The sequence below is a fragment of the Lissotriton vulgaris genome, chromosome 6 (genome assembly GCF_964263255.1).
Source record: "Lissotriton vulgaris chromosome 6, aLisVul1.2, whole genome shotgun sequence".
Taxonomy (NCBI): domain Eukaryota; kingdom Metazoa; phylum Chordata; class Amphibia; order Caudata; family Salamandridae; genus Lissotriton; species Lissotriton vulgaris.
Genome location: NC_141694.1, coordinates 1518943368 through 1518963103, shown reverse-complemented (window position 1 = coordinate 1518963103; position 19736 = coordinate 1518943368).

Here is a 19736-nt window from a genome sequence, read left to right as displayed (position 1 = left end):
CCAGTCCCCAATAGCATGTGCACTTCAAGAAAGGCAAATACAAGACACATGTAATCCCAAACAGTGATATTTAATAATTGACAAGTGCAAGTCAGAACAGTAAATTAATGTGTGCAATTACGTCTACAGCACCATCTGGAACACAGCCAACAGGCACTGGAAACAGGGCGATTACCCAAACAGAGAAGCAGCAAGGCAAGAGGAGGACATCCCAGTCAACCCTCCAAAGTGCAGCAGGAGACATGTAGTTCCACCACTACCCCCACTGGAGGACGAGGGCCAGGACAGTGATGGCGATGTGCAACCTAAGCCAACACAGCCAGATCGACAACACCGTGCATGTGCTGACCCAATCCTAACAGTCCCAACCTGGCGCAGGTCCCGTACATCCAGCAGTGCTTCAGATCCAGGGGATGACACAGTGTTTGGCGGACTGGAGATGTACATGTTGCAGGTACAGCGCCTGAAAGCAAAAAATATAAAATCGTTACAGAGGGAAGTCAGGGCAGACTTCATGGGCATGGCGGGTGCCCTGGAGGCACTCTGTGCAGAACTTAAGGCTGACGTGCTGCTAGGCGCAGAGAGATGCAGCGTCTAGACCTGTACACATGTGCGGTGAACCGCCTGTCCTCTGCCACCAATGTTCTATCAAGGCGCAGCATCTGCATGCAGCGCGAGGTGGCACACAACAGCCAGGACGTTGCAAGGGCACTGGTCCAAATTGCATCTGCAGTAGACGAGCTACGGGCAGTTCGCACTACTGGGCCAGGAGTCCTGACTCCCCAGATGAAGATGCACAGTCAGGAAGGAGCAGCATGACCCCCCCGCCCACCATGGATAGGCATCGTAATGGCCGTACCAGTAGACCTAGTGGGCCAAGGGAGGAGGGCACTGTGCAACCCCAAACCGGGGCTTTGTCACGACTGCGCCGTATTTGAGGTGCACCAAATGTGACCACTGGATGGGTGCAGCTACCCACTTTACATGTACACTTGCTCCTGATGAAAGACTTGCACTGTGACAATAACATGTGCTGGACATTGGGAGAAGCATTGGGTGTCATTCAGGCTGTGTGACATCATTCATCCTGAAGTTAGGGAATTAAACATAGTCTCACAAATGATATCTAGCATTGTGTCATATTTTCTTACCTAGAAATAGTTGTGTGTAATCTCATCTCGCCTCTAGCACCCAGGAGATGTACCAGCTACACCGACTTGCATACGTCCTGGAGCAGGCCCCTCCACATCTGATGAATCCGATTCACTGAGCTCCACTGGTGTGCCTTTCCTGGTGGTGATGTTGTGCAGCATGGCACATGCTACCACTATCTTGCAACAGGTCTGGGGGCTGTATTGTAGTGCCCCTCCACTCTTGTGTAGGCATTTCTTGAGTATCCCTAATGTACACTCAATGGTGCCTCTGGTTGCTATGTGGGCGCTGTTGTACCGCCGCTCCCCAGCGTTGGCTGGGTTCAGGTAGGGCGTCAGTATGAAGTCCCGGACCGCATACGCACTGTAATTTGTGGGGTGGGATGGATATTGTTAAACACTGTCCAGCACATGCTATTCTTAACAAGTGTGGCCTCTGTTCAAATGCATTTACCTAGTGAATATCCCTTGCCAAACTCCCCACTTGTGAGTTTACGGTGTATCCCACTGTGACGGAAGATGAAAGCGTTGTGGGTGCTGCCTGGGTATTTAGCGACAATGTCCGTGATGATGTGTTTGGCATCACACACCACCTGTATGTTCAGGGAATGGTAGGATTTGCGATTCCTGCACACATACTCTATCTGGGAGGGAGGGGATATTGCATCCAATGACGTGGGGAAATTGGGCTATTTGATAGAAATCCTGCTGGTTTGGTCTAGTGTCTGTGGGGTGCTTGGGGAGTGAATGTGGTGATGCAGCCTCTGTACCATGGCATCAAGGACCGTGTGAAAAAAGTGCGAAAGTGCACTCTGTAACACCCCTCCTGCTCAGGCTATCACCCCCTGGAAACTACCTGATGCCAAGAAGTGCAGTGAGCACAGGACCTGGATGTGGGTGAGGATGGAGTGTTTCCTGCGTGTGGGGTGTTCAAGGAAGGGTTTGAGTTCCTCAATTAAATCAGGGATACTCTCTTCATCTAGTTTGTAGTGTGTATAGATGTCCTCCTCAGTGCGTTGGAACATGGTAATGCGCGCACGGAATATCCTCTTCTGGCGTCTCCTCCTCTGTGCGGTACAAAAGGGGGTGTTGATGGACGGAGCATCTGAATCAATGAAACACTCACACCCAGTCAAAAGATCTGGGTTTAATCCATCACCGTTCTTTAGCCCACTCTGCCACCCCAGTTCAGACATGGCTATATGCAAATCAGTCTGACCCTGTGCCTCATGGGAACAGTCCAACCCGAACTGCCAAGCCATGTCTTCCCTGGACGGGAAACAAGCTTCCGAGGACCGGTTTCTGGCATTCCAGCCGTCTTCAGCCCGGCTTGCTTGAATCCAGTGGCAAAGTGAGCAAGGGACTCACATCAGAGCATACCCTGCCACACTATGGCGGCCAAAAGCGGTACAAAAGGGGGTGGTGATGGACCCCCACCCCCTTTTGTACCCTCTTTTGTACCCCCTTTTGTTCCTCCGCTGTGCAGCAGCTCCGAGTCGCACCCTCCTGGCTATCACGTACAGCCCAGCCATTGTGGAAGGAGTCTGTTGCATTCTGGGACTCCTTAAATAGTTTGCAACTGGTTACCACCTGCTCCTACTTGGTGGTAATTGCGAATCTCTAAATTGCGATTTTCCTGAATTCTCAAATTGCGATTTTTTCATACATTCCATAGCAATTTCTTAATTTGCGATTTCCCATTTGCGAATTTCGCTAACTGAGAAATTGCAAAATAAGGAATCACTAGGGAATTCGCAGAATTTTGGAACGCGCAACGTAAGGAATCGCAATTTCTGCGATTTCTCATTTTGCGATGCGATTTTGCTTTATACATTGGAAAAAGCAAATTTTTATTCGCAAACACTGTTTTTTGCGATTCGCAGCGTTTGCGACTAAAAATTTGCATGATACATATGACTCAAAATTCACACATTAGAGGTGAAAGCACCTGCAGAAATTCAGTCCAAGGACTTTACATCTCCACTGTTATATCACAAAAAGAATATGCCTTTTGCAGATAAACCTGTGTCCCCACTGTACATGGAAAAGTGTGGCTCAATGGTTAGAGCTGCAGACCCTGATGCAGAGGTCTGGGCCGGGACCAGGGTTCAATTCCCCCCTTGACGGGTCTTGGGCTCAATTTCCTCGGACCTGATAATTCTCGCCTCGGTGCCTATTCTAATCTTGGGCCCCACTCTGCAACTCTGGGCAATAGCTTGCTTAATCTCCACAATGGCCCCAACAGCGCTAGGATGCCTAGCTGCCCCTTGGGGGTGCCCAGGAGTGGGCGCCTCACAGGGAAAAAGCCAGGAAGGGTTCCACAGTGGTATTCGTACAAGCGCCGGAGAGACCCCATGTGGGGTGATTTGGGCGCTATACAAGTAACATTCACAACAAACAATGGGAGTAGGGTCTAAGGGCGAGTTTACCGACCTACCAGGTGCATGCCCCAAAATACAGTATTATCACACCAGAGAACACCTGGGGGTCAAAAACAAGAGGTGGATCATAAAAACCATGCAACACAAAAGACACCAGTGAGTGAGCTTTGATAGTATAGTGCAGGCCAGTTTAAGGCTCAAGAGCAAATGGAGAAATAGTTCCCATCAGAAGCCACTCTGTACCGCCCTTATTCTCATCATCTGGGTTCTCCTTACCCAGGAGATTAAACGGCCGGTCAGGTGTTACCGTAGCCGATATGTGTGAGATAAGGGAAGAGAATAAAGTACAAAGAGTTAAGGTGGCTGCTGTAGAGGCAGTGTTGTGGTGGAAAAAGTGTTAAGTGAGGGGAGAGAATATAAAATTAGGTGATCGGGTGGACAAACAACATTTATTAGTGTCTCCCAATCCCTAAAGTTTAAAAAGCAAGTGTGAGTGCGGGTTCTAAATAATCACCGTACTATTTGATGGTCAGAAAGGTGGCTCCACGTATGGTACATCTAGTTCTGACGGAGCGTCCAGTGATTCTGATACCTCACAACATGGATCGGCTGGTCAAACCCCCAGAGGCCGGGGTAATAGAAGAAACTGGAGAAATGGTAATCACTCCCAGAACTTTAACAATTTCCAACCGTGGTGGCCGGCTAATCCATGGATGTTTGGACCACAGTGTCCCCCCCAAATGGGTGGTTTTGGCCCCCCTCCAATGCAACAGGGTCCAGGGTCGTTTCCTTTTTTAGGATTTGGCCAGAGACGAGGCAGGGGCAGGAGGAGACAAGGGAACACCAAACCACAGGTGCATTGGAACACAGAAACTCCGCAACAATCGGGAATGGATCTCCGCAGCGGAAAGAAGGTCCCACAGGACACTGCAGGGACCAGCAACCAACAAGCCTTGTGATGAACCTCAGTTCACATACACTCTCCCCTACCGAAGAACGGCTCCTGAACAGAGGTTTAGGTTTTGTGGCTACCCAGAAAGGGGATCCCTTTGTAGCACAGATCGAACTGGCAAAGTTTTTTCGCAAAATAAGATTACACTACTTCTTTTCCAAATCAGAACAACTAAGCACTGTCCCTGAAGATAACAACACGGGATTGAGAAAACCCTCCAATTTCAACCCACCTGCTGCAGTTCTACCCCCAAAGGTCTTGACTTTTGAAGCAGCAGTGGAAAATGACATTAAACGCATCTACGAGACAGAGACTAGACCATTCATGAACCTTCCGAAAAACGAACAGCTTGCTCTACGTTCACTAACATCTAACGAGAGGATCATCATTAAGCCAGCTGATAAAGCCACCTTAACTCTTTGTACTTTATTCTCTTCCCTTATCTCACACATATCGGCTACGGTAACACCTGACCGGCCGTTTAATCTCCTGGGTAAGGAGAACCCAGATGATGAGAATAAGGGCGGTACAGAGTGGCTTCTGATGGGAACTATTTCTCCATTTGCTCTTGAGCCTTAAACTGGCCTGCACTATACTATCAAAGCTCACTCACTGGTGTCTTTTGTGTTGCATGGTTTTTATGATCCACCTCTTGTTTTTGACCCCCAGGTGTTCTCTGGTGTGATAACGCTATACAAGTAATACAACATTTACATGAAATTGTGCCCCCTGAATAGCTATGATTTTGGTCCCTCAACTGCCACACGACTGTGCTCACCAAATACAAAGCCACGTCCATGCACAGAAGTCACTACTTCGATAGGTACTCAGTACACCTCCAGACTTTTCACCTTGCACAAGTGGCGTAGCATGGGGGAGTGGGAGACGGCGGGCCACTCCAGGCGTCACCTATTTTGGGGGCAATAACCTCCCACCTTCTCTTACCTACGGCCATCGCCGAGTGGCAAATGCAGCTCTAACATGCGCCAATACGGCAAACGCAGGGACCGCCATGGGTGGTCAAAGGTCTACCTATGCTGCTGCCTGGTGCTGAACTCAGTCTGGTAGCCAGTACTTTCTTAGGGTACATCACACAATCCTTGTCTGCGTCCCATCTGCTTGCGTTCCTAGCTGAAAATCACCCTGTACCTTTCTGCTGCAGATCATCATATGTCCTTGCCACACAATAACCAATTCCATGTGCTTCAAATATCTACATATGATTGTTGACCTGTTTGTATGGTGCCTTCTCTGTGTGCATAGATGTATTTTTTGTATGTTAGTATGTAGAAGCTGGTCAAACCGAACAAAACCATGAAGATAAATACGGTCTTATCAATTTGGAGAAGTGGGGAGACAGACGGAGGATTCTAAGGGCATAACGAATGGGTGTTAGAGGAGATAGAAGTCCGGACCCCCTTGAAAACATTAGGGCAAGACTTGCGGGAGTGGTAATGGTAAGGCTAAATGCAGGGGGCTGGGAGTATGAGATAATTTCAGGGGTACTTTTCTGTAGCTCCAATTCTGCACTAAATGAGAGCATTATAAAAGAGCAAATCCATCACATTAAAGCAAATATTGGCAAAATAACTCTACCCCACATAATTACGGTATTGTGAGGCCCTCACACTCTTGACTTCCAATGCAACCGCACTTTCTGCACTAATTAGAGCTGCAGCCTAGAGTAGCAGGCTGCCTCCCTGCCTCTGTCTTTCTTACCATGCCTGACATCACCCCAGTCCTGAAAAAGACACTGTCCCTTTAAAAAAAAAACATCCTTGTGGTTGTCTCCTCTTGTTGTCGCCAGAAAAAGGAATGGGGATTTGCGCGTCTGTGTGGACTTGCGCAGTCTCAATAAAAACATCTGGATTGATTCACACCCCTTACCTAAAATCACAGATTTGTTGTCCCTTACCAGAGGTGCAAGGTGGTTCACAAAGCTGGACTTGGCCTCCGCTTACCACCAGGTGGTGTTGAGCCAATCTTCTAGACATCTGACTGCGTTTGTCTCACCCTTTGGTAGTTTTCAATACTGCAGAATGCCGTTTGGCCTTGCGTCAGCGGCTGCAGTTTTCCAAAGGTTGATGAGTCAGATGTTTAGAGACACTCCTGGAGTAATTGTTTTCCAGGATGATGTTTTGATTTTTGGCGAGAACAAGGGGGATCATGACTTTTCTTTGAATCAGGTTCTGGAAATCATGCAAGAAAAAGGGATTGTGTTAAAGAGAGAGAAATGTGTTTTCTTAAAAGAAAAAATTGAGTTTCTGGGGCACGTAGTTTCACATGAAGGTGTGGAACCACGTCCTGGTTTGGAGAAAGCCATTGTTGATGCTTCGCCACCTGTCGACAAATCTGGTTTAAAGTCTTTCATTGGACTCAGTGAATTTTACTGAAGATTTATCAAAGATTATGCGTCAAAAGTTCAACCTTTGACTAATATGTTGAAAAAGAATGTGCCTTTTGTTTGGGATAAAAATTGCCAAGAAATTTTCAAGTGGATTAAATTACAGTTAGTTGGGGACAGTATCCTCAAACCTTTTGATCCCAACAAGGAATGTGTTGTGACTGTGGATGCGAGTGGGTTTGGACTTGGAGCTGTTCTCACTCAAAGGAGTGGGCAAATTGATAATACCATTGCTTATGCTTCAAGGGTATTGCGTGGGGCAGAGGTTAACTTCTCCGTCATTGAGAAGGAGCTTTTAGCTTGCTGGTGGGCGGTCAGGAAGTTCAATCCCTATCTTTGGGGTAGTCATTTCACGATTCGTACGGATCATAGTCCTCTAGTTTCTATTTTGTCCAGAGAAAAGATTAAGGAGCATACCCCTAGGATTGCTAGGCTGTCCACAAAGCTTCTTCAGTATGATTTTGAGGTTGTTTATCTGCCAGGTTCGAAAAATGTCAGAGCAGACTATTTTTCTCATTTCCCTTTAGCTGATAGTGATTCTGAGGCTGAAAAGGAAGATGATCTTGAAGATTGTTTTGTTGCGGCTTTGGATCTTGAAGGTATGTGTGCAATCAGTGAAGTTGAGTGGAAGAAGGAGTTATTAAAGGATGAGGTACTCCTTCAGGTTGTGAATTATCTGAAGTCTGGGTGGCCCAAAGAAAAGAATGTTTCTGGTCTTTTCCAAACTTTTGTCAAAGTTGCTGACGAGCTCACTGTTGAAGATGGCATTCTCATGCGGTGTGGTAGGCTTATTCCCCCTGAGAGCTTGCGGAAGCGTCTGGTGGATGGTGCACATGAAGGACATTTAGGGAAGACTTTCACCAAACGTAGGTTGAGAGATGTGTTTTGGTGGCCGTAGATGGACGTTTGTGTTGATACTTTAGTTGACAATTGTGTCATTTGCAAGTCCTCAGACAAAAGTCACAAGGTTAGGTCTCCCCCTTTGGAACCTGTTCAATTTCCGGAAAGGGCGTGGGAAAAGATTGGAGTTGATCTAGTTGGTCCTTTCTATCTTTTACCTCCTTGTTCCCGTTTTGCCATTGTTGCCATTGATTATTACTCCAAATGGCCGGAAATTCGCTTTATCAGTGAACCCTCTTCTGCTAGTGTTATTTCCTTTTTGAAAGATATCTTCTTGAGAGAGGGCTTTCCTTCAGTTGTCATGACTGACAATGGTGTCCAATTTGTCAGTTGTGAATTTGAATCTTTCCTTAAACAGGGTGGTGTGACTCATAAAAAAAGTTTCCTTTACCACCCCCAGGCCAATGGCCTTGTTGAGAGGATGAACCGTGTTCTCAACAACTGTGTCCAGTGGGCTATTGCCAGCAAGTGTGTGGTTGAGAATGCTGTGCGTTCCATGCTATGGTTTTACCGTACAACAGCTCATTCTTCTACCGGGGTTTCTCCCTTTGAACTTCTGAGGGGCAGGAAACCTTCCACTAAAATTTGTCCGGGCTGGATGTCAAAATGGGTAAAGATGAATGTAATGGATGGTATTGATGATTTTGTCAGAGACAATGTTTCTGAAGCTCAAAAGAAGCAAAAAACTTATTTTGATGAACGGAAGAGATCTGCTCCCCATGATATTTGCACTGGTGATGTGGTTCGTATTAAAAATCCAGTTCATGTCACCAAGGGTAGAAGCAAATTCTCTCAGCCACTTGTAGTTGATAAGGTCTGCAGGAATGCTGTACGTGTTAACAATAAGGATTGGTGGAACGTCTGTAAAATTGTGAAGGTTAGTAGTAATGATGCTTTCACTTGTTTACCTCAGTCCAATCCTAGCTCTGTTTTAAACGACAAACGTTTTAGTACTGTTGTTAACGGAAATGGTGGCAATGTTGATTCTGCCTTTGTACCTGGGCCTCGCAGGAGTCGTAGAGTGTGTAGGATTCCTGCCAGGTTCAGATAAACTTTTGCTTCTGTCTTTACTTTTCATTTCCAGTTGTGTTTTCTCTTTCCTTTTCTTACCAATCTCATTTTCTGGTTTTCTTTCTTTCTTTCTCTTCTTTTCTTCCCTTTTCTTTTCCTTTCTTCCCTCCTTCTCCTTCTACGAATGTTTCTTCCTTTGTTTTACAGGAAAGAGGATAATGTAGTATTTACTGTGTTGTGCCTCCCAGGCACCTGTAGTTAGAACCTCTGTGCTTGTATGTTCTATGCTTTGTGGTAGAATGTTGCCTTCTGGCAGTTGATAGCTGTTCCTGCCCCTTGTCGCTGTGCTTCTCCTAAGGTGAATAAATCTAGACTACAAGCTATCCTGTTGTGCTGCCTTCTTCTATACTACAAATGTGTTCCAATGTGGCGCTCCCACTTTCCAGCAACTGTTTCCTCAGCTCTAAATAGGAAGGCCCCATGCCTCTTTTGGCAAGTATGACAGTCATGATTCTGATGCAGTGGGCCCCTCAGCCCCCTGAGATCCACTGCCACTTTACCTGCTTTTCTAATGATAGCTACTGCCTTGTCAAACAGACAGTCTCCACCGCCTAATAACATGGGCCCCTATCTTGCGCCAGGCCCCTTCTGTCATATTTCTGAGGGCCAAGCTAAGCTGTCTCCTCTGCTTCAATGTTCACCTCCTTTGGGCCATTGGCATGACTCCAAAAGTAACACTGGCACAGCAAGGGTGCAATGTGCCCTTACACAAACAATGAAGGTTAGTAAAACAGCCAGATTGGAGCTTAGTTGGCCCTTCACACCACTGGGCCTCAGTGCCCTTGCACCTGCCTACAGCCCTTCGAAACAGGCCTTGTCCTCTGCCCACTACACAGACCTATTCCTCCTACGACTGAGGCTCAAAGTTGTCTGTCTTCCTCATTAAGGCCCTGGTCCCTGTTCAACAAGGGTGACCTGGGCCTTAATACTAGCAAGGACATGGAAAATGGGTCTCCACTCCACTTTTTGCTTGTAAGACAGTCATAATTGGGGTGAAGTGACACCTGGCACCATGGGTCCCAGTGCAACTGCATTGCTATATTGTTGCTGGAGTAGGACCTTTCATAAAAAAGAGCCCCCATAGGTTGTCACCTTTCTTAGGTCATCTCTCTGAGAAAGAGCTGTGTCTGCCCATTTATAGACAGAAAAATTAAGCCCCAGATACCACCTATTCCATGGATCATGCCGTTGATGTTATCCATGGATCTCGCAATGTTCCTCTTATTCTTTGGCCAATACTCTGTAGCCCCAGGAGTCAAGATAATCAGGGCTCTGCTTCTGAAAGTGACCCTGCTGGCAGGCCTTCAACTTACCTGAAAGGACATCTGCATGTCGAAGTGGGCAGGATCTATGGGGACCAATATGCCGATGTTTTTTAATTTCACCAAACCAGTTCCCATACTTTTTGTTAAACAAAATGAAACAACCACCCCTAAATGGTCAATGTGGACCTTGGGGTGCCACTGAGTGAAAGTGAAAGGCGAGTGCACTAAGCTCAGAGCCACTGGAATTACGTGATTCTGTGACTTTTTCTTGCATAATTATGGATTTGACACATAATTCGCCATCTGTTTTTATTTCTAGCTCAAACAGATCAAAAGTTACTAAAATGTGGCAACCTGATTCCACGCAATGGAAGGCACTTCGCAAAGGCTAGCAGGACATCTTTCATTTGCTTTTTTCTGTATTTGGTAGTTCAGCTGGTACTAATGAGGTGAAATCTTTCCCCAAACAGTAGTACCATGTGTGAAAATTACAAAATAATGACATAATACTTTCAAAAAATGTGCTGCACTATGCCGCATAATTTGACTTTTCTTCTTGCATATTTGTCATCAACCCTGATACATTAATTTGACACTTCCCTGCCACATAATCCTAGTGGCTCTGACTAAACCGATTTTAGCAGCCGCTCTTTTATTGTGTGCAATACAGTTATAAAATAATAATTTACATATTCACAGTAATTTATATTACAGGCTGGGATCTCGTAGCACTATATATACAGACGCCCCTTTGCTCCACTGCACCCACCAGGATTCTATTATGTGCTTCTTTGGCCCCACAATTAGACACTGCATTGATTGCATTAACCAACTGAGACTTCATTAGTATTAATTAAGGTGAGTGTAATTTTATCTGCTGTTACCTGAAAGTGTCAAAACAGAACAAATTAGTTACAGAATGTTTTGTTCTTTTTAATCATGTCTGATCCTGCCATGCACTTCAACCGCTGCTTGTAAATGAAAAGAGCCTGAGAGAGAGTTCTTACTGAGGCAATTGTGCACCACTGAGAATACAGCTGCGGGCCCCCAAGGGGGGCTGCTCCACACTTTGAAGACCTCTGAAAGGTAAGTAACACTTACAACGCAACTTTTACGTCGAATTCCGTTACAACGCAGATTTTACAACGCGGGATCCATTACATCGGATGTCATTACAATGCATGGCATTACATCGCAGATGCTATTACAACGCATACTATTACATCGTAAGTATTGGTAAGTATTTAATTTTTATTTTATTTTATTTAATATTATTTAATTGATTTAATTATTATTAATTATAAAAAAAATATGTATTTATGTTTTTAAATATTATAAATTAAATATATTAATTTAAGTGATTTTTTAAATAAGTATGAGTATAGGAGTATATGTTTTGGGGTACTGAGGTATATGTTTTGGGGTGTTTGGGTATTTATAGGTATTAGGGCAGGGTTTGGGTTTTGAGGTACAGGGGTGTTTTTAGGTTTTAGGGTAGGGTTTGGGTTTTGGGGTACAGGGGTGTTTTTAGGTTTCAGGGTAGGGTTTGGGTTTTGGGGTACAGGGGTGTTTTCAGGTTTTAGGGCAGGGTTTGGGTTTTGGGGTACAGGGGTGTTTTTAGGTTTTAGGGCAGGGTTTGGGTTTTGGGGTACAGGGGTGTTTTTAGGTTTTAGGGCAGGGTTTGGGTTTTGGGGTACAGGGGTGTTTTTAGGTTTTAGGGCAGGTTTTGGGTTTTGGGGTACAGGGGTGTTTTTTGGTTTTAGGGCAGGGTTTGGGTTTTGGGGTACAGGGGTGTTTTTAGGTTTTAGGGCAGGGTTTGGGTTTTGGGGTACAGGGGTGTTTTTAGGTTTTAGGGCAGGGTTTGTGTTTAGGGATAATTAAATTATATTTACCATTTTAAAATTAATTAAAATATATTTAATAAATTAAATTAATTATTTTTCATTAATTACATTTTTTAATTAAATTAATTAAATTAAATAAATTATTATTATTAATTATGTACATTAAACTAATTACTTTTTTTAAATTAAATTAAATTAATTACAATGTTTAATAAAATTACATTTATTAAATAGATATTATATTATTAAATTAAATTAATGACAATTTTAAAATGTCTTTTAATTCAATTATTTAAAAAAAAATTATTACAATAAACTAAATAACATTTTTAAAAAAAGGTATACTTGCCTATACTTACGATGTAATGCCATGCGTTGTAATAGCATCTGCGATGTAATGCCATGCATTGTAATGACATCCGTTGTAATGGATCCCGCGTTGTAAAATCTGCGTTGTAACGGAATGCGTTGTAACACAACGCGTTGTACTGACACCAATCCCTCTGAAATAGTATGATTAGAGAAATAAAGAGAAACAGAGGTGTTTGTTACTGCTGGGCCACTGTTCAATGAGTCATTAACCTTGCACAACCAGTTGGACCCTGTATCATTCAACACACTCATGGTGTCCCCACAACCAAAGGCGATTTTGATCCTAAAAGGTACAACATACATGAAATGTAGCTTCAGCAACTATGCTCAATGAGTCCAAAAGTCAAAACACCAATTTAAAATGACACTTTGGGATACTCAATTCTGAACTGAATCAGTGTTAATCGCTTTACCACTGCAAGTTAGAAACTCTAGGATTCTTGAAACTTGTGAAACAAAAGAAGTGGCTTTTCTCCCCTGCAGGTTGGAAAAAGGAACTAAAGAGGATTATCGCTGTGAGGATAGTAAAACAAGTTACATAGAGCGATCATAACCATAGGTACAGAGAACTCATACCTTGGTACCTATCTGATGAGACAGCATTGACCATTACTAGTATTTGAAATGAGGACAACATTTAGAGACCAGGATCGCGAATAAGAGCTCTGACATTTGAAGAAGTATGGTAAAATATAGAAAAAAAATCTGAAATTACATTCAAGTTTAATAGTCACTAGACAAAATATTGTGCCCCATTATTGTATCTGCTTCTTGAGTTAAGACAAGAGGTGCAAGACGGGCGATCTGAGATAACTGCATTGTCAAGAGAAGATATAGCATGCAATGAACATATAGTGAGACAATCAAATGTGTATCCTCTGGTAATAAAACCTGGATGGGTCAGACTAGGGAGCAAACCATTGGAAGTAATATAAAAAGAATCAACTGCATTGGAAACGACTGGATTTGGAGGCCAGAACCAAAGGTGCACAACCCACACACAAAATTGAGCAATGTTATACTATTGGACAACAAAATAAATCATAGAGAGAGGCACTTTAAGGAGAAGATGCTGTACTCAATGATCTGAATGGAAAGTAATTTTAACAGAGCAACTCTAATCTTCATTAGATCCACTAAATGGGCCCCACTATTAGCTGAACTGCTTTGAGACAAACTTTTGTATTAGCAGATGTGCCCAGTTTCTGTGCTTTAAAGGATGAAACTTCAAAGTTACTGTTAACATACCATTGGAGGTTCAATCAAAAGAAACGCCTACATTAGAAAGATTGAGCTGGAAAGCTAGAGAAAAGGTGCACAGCCCCCATGCAAGGAAAGCACCAATGCTGCCCCAAGTTGGGCAATATGAGGCCAATCAAATTAAGAGAAGCTAAAAGGCTGGACTGCAACGTCAATCGAGGAGAGATGAGCTGCAGGAAATGAAATCTAAAGATAGGAAGGAGAAGTAGAAGCTATACTCGATGGTCTGGTGATGAAGAAATTAGAGAATAGCTGCACTATATTTCATTGTGGTGAGAAAATGGGCCAAAAAGAACTCAAAATTGCACTGAAACAAACTGATTTATTGAAGGAGAGGACACAATTTTCTACTATGAAGGATTAAACTTTGAAGCCACTATTGTCATCCAACATTTGAATATTGTTGACCCTGCCCCCCCCCCCACATCTTTTTGCCATCCTCCTCCCATTTTTTTGCTGAAGTTGTTTTTGTTGACCTTAGGACTCTATGCACTTTACCACAGCTAACAAGTGCTAAAGTGCATGTGCTCTCTCCTCTAAACATGGTTTGCTTATACTTAATTAGCATATTTAATTTACGTGCAAGTCCCTTGTAGGTGGGATACTATATACCCAGGGCCTGTAAATGAAATGCTACTAGTGGGCCTGCAGCACTTATTATTCCACCCACTTAGGTAGTACCTTAAAACATGTCCTAGGCCTGCTACTGCAGCCTCAATGCAGTTTTAAAGTGCCATGTTGACTTGGCATTTAAACCCCCTTGTCAATCCTTGAACTCCCCTTTTATTACATATCAGTTACCCTTAAAGTAGGCCCTTGGCAGTGCATAGGGCAGTGTGCTGTGTAATTAACAGGTTGAACAAGTACTTTTGCATTTTATATGTCCTGATAGTGAAAAACTCCTAACAACGTTTTTCACTACTTTGAGGCCTACCCCACCCATACGATAACATTGGGGATTCCTTAATACATTTAATAAGCTGTAATTCGGGAGCTGGTGAAGGACTGGGTTTTTCTAAGACCCAGCGGTGCCAGGGGACAACACCTGAAACCTTCGTGGGTAACCTGTTCCGGCGTACAAATGACAGAGACACGGGACACTTCCTTCGGCGTCAAAGATTCGAGGTTTATTACTGCAGGGAACACAGAAGTCACGAGAAGTACATCACATGTAGGTTCACGGAGCCTGATTCAAATTGCTACTGTGGGTCGCTCCTTTTATACAAGTTTCTCCCATAGATTAACATGATACACAAAGGTTTACAACTTGGTTCCCATCGTAAAGACCAAAAAGGTCGCTTTCATGTATTCAGGGCCCGGAACATAAGTACAGAAACATTCGGTGGTTCCCAACTGTAAAAACCCATCTTCCCACCATTAGTACATTCCAATCAGCAGTAAAACAGATCGAAGAAGGAACAGAAACAGGTGTAGAGGAAGGCAGAAACAGTGGGGAGATCGGAAAGGGTGTAAAAGGGGTGGTATCGGGAAACACGAGCTGCAGGCATCAAAGGGACGTGCCTAATGAGATGCACACCTAAGACAATAGACCGGCACGGCAAGATGAGCCTCGAGCGGGGCCATCTGCCTTACAGTGTCATCCCCCTCATCATAAAGACACTTTCAAAGGAAACGTGTCTTCCGCAAAAGTCTTGGGAATCCCAGGGTCGCGAAGTGGACAGAGTCCGTTCGCTGACTACTTGAGGGCAAGAGACAAAATGGATGCCGTATTTAAGATGGAACCCGTGGGTACAGATAGAGAAACCCACGAAACAGACGAACGGTTTAGGCTAGTACAGCGAAAACGCGTACACCCACTAAACTCGTCATTTGCGGTTCGTAGATACCAGACTCGACCATATTCGTGTGAGTCGAAAACACCACTTACGATCGTCACGGAACCTCAGACGCTCCTTTTGCCCTCATGTAGGCAAGCACTAGTCGGAATCATATTCGATATTCATCAGACCATCTAAGTGCTGCTGCAACATCATTCTATCCATCAGAGTTCCTTTGGTAACAGGTGGCTGTCTCATACACGTTGTAGCACAGAGGCCACATAAGGCAGGACCACACTGCACATAAAGGCAACACGTGAACAGGAATGCTACAACAACTCCGATGATCATCAGAATTTTCCAACCCCAAGTCGACATCAGGCCCCAAAACCACCCAAGTAGCGTCCAATCCCCTACGTCCACGTGTATGGACTCAGAGATCTTATGCAACTTTGAGATGGCTTGATAGACAGTCGGAGCGTTATCTGGAATGAAAATACAGCAGCTCGAATGGATCACCTTGCATACTCCACCTCGATCGGCTAACACAACGTCTAAAACCATACGGTTTTGTAGCGTCATAAGCCTGTCCACCTGAAGTTCTGCTGTAATATTACCAAGGGCACTGGCAGTGATATTAGCTGTCGATTCCACCACGCGGGTCAACTGTCTCAGGTTCCTACTATTGACCATAGGTCCCCAAAACGGAAAGAAACCCTTGAAAAAATCTCCTGCCTCTTGACCGGCAGTGTCTTCTTCGCTAATCACGCCCCTCACGACTCTAGTCTTGTGGTAATCTGCATCAACGGTAAACGTCGGAGGCAACAAATTTGCAATGTAACAGGAGCCCGCAAAGTCAGAGGGCAACCACGTATACGTACGATCAAGACAGACGAAGTACGTACCCTTGGCAGTCAGAAACACAGGGGAAGAGAGCATCGGTAAGACATACGTCTCGGAGCAAGCGCTCTCTCCAAGATGAGCTCTCGGGCTTCGGCCACGACCTTTTAGACAGAAATTACCAAGGTGGGGTACGATCCATATTGGAGACGAGTTTTTAAGCTGTCTTTCACCCACGAGCGCACTATACTCAACCTCACTCAGATCCCTATAGGCTCGCACCTCTTCGTCTGGGATAAGCGATGGTTCATAGATATCCCTATCTAGATCGGCAATCGCTATGGCCAAAGGCTTATGGTACGGACCAGGACCAAAGTGGGGAGGACGTGGCTCTCGATTGGGGTAGGAATATAGTGCACTTCGAAACATTGTTTGCAATGCTCGAGCTGAACCCTGGGAACTATAAGGAAGGACCAGGTATGGAATTCCCTTATCCGTGGTATGTGGCATTAACCCACACACCCAACAATTGGTAGTGTTAACCACTAACTGATGCTGATGAAGGAGCTGAATGAAGGAATTATTCATAAATTCCGCACGTCTAACCTGCTCGTGTTGAGGTAGAATGTGAAAGGAATGAGGGGACACAGTGGAGGTAGTCTTAGGTTCAGAAGTAGGGGTAGGTATAGCAGAAGGTAGGAAGTGCTGTATCATATAATACACCCCACCCACTAATAACAAGGAAACAGTTAGAAACAGAAAGAACACCTGAAACATGAAGCATTTCGTATGAGCAATTTGTTGCAGTTTGAATCTTTGCGCCTGAGCTTTTTCCAAGTCCACCAGCTTTGAAAAGGCCATCCTCTAAGACCGTCCGCAACGTTTCTTGACGCACTTTGTTCTGTTTAGCAGTAGTCAATCCCCAGGAGTTCCCAGGAACCGACGGCCTTCGACCTAGTGTCAAGACCTACTAACGAGAAGTAAGTACGCGCGCGACCCTACGGTTCACCCGGATGCAAGGTATCCTAATTCACAAGTATATACAAAGTCTCTTAGCTGTGGAAGCAAAAACACATATATGGAAAAAAACTCAATATTTACAAAATCACAGTTGTACGAGTGTTTGGACTGATCATGGCAATGGGGTAACGTAGATGTCGAGGGACAAAAACAAGCCTTTTTATTAGTCCTTGGTATCAGATCGCAAAAAGTATCGGCTTCTCCCAGGACGTGTTTGTTCGTCAAATAACGGATCCGATGAGGAAACAGAGTTCTGTTCATCAGTCAATTGTTCAGATCTTGAGTTTGATGATGACAAATGTTCAACAATGTCGTTCTGCTGCACTGAGGATTCTCCGACAGGCTGAGCGTCGCTAAAAGGTACAAAGGTCTGCAATGTTTCCGTTTCAGATGAGGCAATGCCCTTCCTCACCCACGAGTCCGCTGTTAAAGGTATAGGTACCTTTTTGGTGTGGGCGGCATGCACCCAGTTTTTTCGGCCTTCCAAGCGAACAGCAGTTCTCATGGCAAGGAGGACTTGGTAGGATCCAGTGAAGCGGGGTTCGAGATTTCGTTTTCTTCCAAAATTACGAGTCACCACCCAGTCTCCAGGCTGGAGCTGGTGGCCTGGACCCTCCCTCTGCGTCGGCAGTGCTTCAAAGACCTGTTGGTGAATTAACCTCAGTTTAGCAGTCAGATCATGAAGATAATCAATCAACATTGGGTACTCAAGATCAGAAAACACACTCGGTCTAGGGACCCCCCAAACATTCGCAGGACGACCAAACACTATTTGATAGGGACTGAGCCCTACTCGGGAGTGTACAGTCGCCCTTGTTGACAACAGAGCTAGAGGCAAAGCGTCAGGCCACGAAAGACCAGTCGTAGCCTGAATCTTCGCTAATTTTAGTTTAAGGGTGCCATTATACCCTTTGACTAAACCTGCTGACTGGGGATGATTGGCGCTATGGAATTTTTGAGTAATTCCAAGGCCCTTACACACACTCTTCATCACACTCCCCACAAACTCACTTCCGTTATCAGACCATACAATCCGTGGCATTCCATACCGAGGAAAGTATTCCTTCAGTAGGATTTTCGCAGTGGACAAAGCCGTGTTATCTTTGAGAGGGTAGGCTTCAATCCATCGGGAGAATGCGCAAACCACAACTAAAACGTATTTAAGGTTATTGCATCGCTCCATATGGATGAAGTCTAGTTGAATCACCGCAAAGGGACATGAAGGGGGAGCAAAATGGCCAGGAGGTGTGGGGGTCCCCTTACCAGGATTGTACATCATACATATCATGCAATTCTTAACCAATCTTTCAGCACATTTAGTAATACCATCATTCTTCCACACAGGGGACAACAACTTACAGATACCTTTCGCACTAATATGTGCTACACCGTGTGCCATCGTCACAACAGCTAGCACATACGCATCTGGCAACATCCATCTCTTATGCTCCGACAAATCAATCCAGCAACCATTCGCATCCAACTTTCCCGTACTCTCTTTCCACTTCGTCTTTTCAGTCTCAGTGGCCTCATTCTGTATCGCTTTCACACTCTCGATAGTGTCCTCACACATACCAGTCTCTGTAGGCCACCGAACCGAACTCGTCACATACATTCTGGTACTAAGGTTCCGGGCAGTCTCCTTAGCAATCTCATCCGCAAATGCATTACCACGACCCACATCATCTATCACTTTACGGTGCGCACTACATTTAACAATCGCCACCTGCTTAGGCAATGTAAGTGCATCCAAAAGATCATTCACAAGCTGTCCATGCTGGATCTTCGTACCATGCGATGTCATAAAACCTCTCTCTCTCCACAATCGTCCGAAGCTGTGCGCAACACCAAAAGCATACTGGCTGTCAGTAATCACATTCACCCGTTTCCCTTTCGACAACACACACGCTCTAGTCAAAGCAATCAGCTCTGCAGCTTGGGCAGAATTCTGATTCAATCTCGCAGTTTCCACAACAGTATTCAAAGTTACCACAGCATATGCGGTCGTCACATCACCATTCGGTAATTTAAAACATGAACCATCCACATACAAAGTCCCATCGGGATCTTCCAAAGGAGTGTTTTTAAGGTCCACGCGACCTTTTGTTTCCTCTTCTGTCCTTAAGTAGCAGTCATGGGTGCCACTTCATCTGATTCCATACTAATTGGCAACAAGGTCGCCGGGTTCAGGACATTACAACGCTTTATCTGAATGTGACTTGCCAACAGCGTCAACTCGTACCCAGACAACCTTCTTCCCTCCTTTGACAATAAGTGACCTAGATAGGTTACTTCTTGACAACAATATTGTAATTTAGAAGGCGACACCTTATGATGTAAGTCACAGAGATGTTGCAACAACGACACCGTAGCAGTTTTGCAAATATCCTGAGTGTCCGCAGCCACCAATAAATCGTCAACGTATTGGATCAAGGCTGCACCGGCCGGCAACACAAACGCATCTATTTGGCCCTTCAAGGCTTGACTGTATATAGATG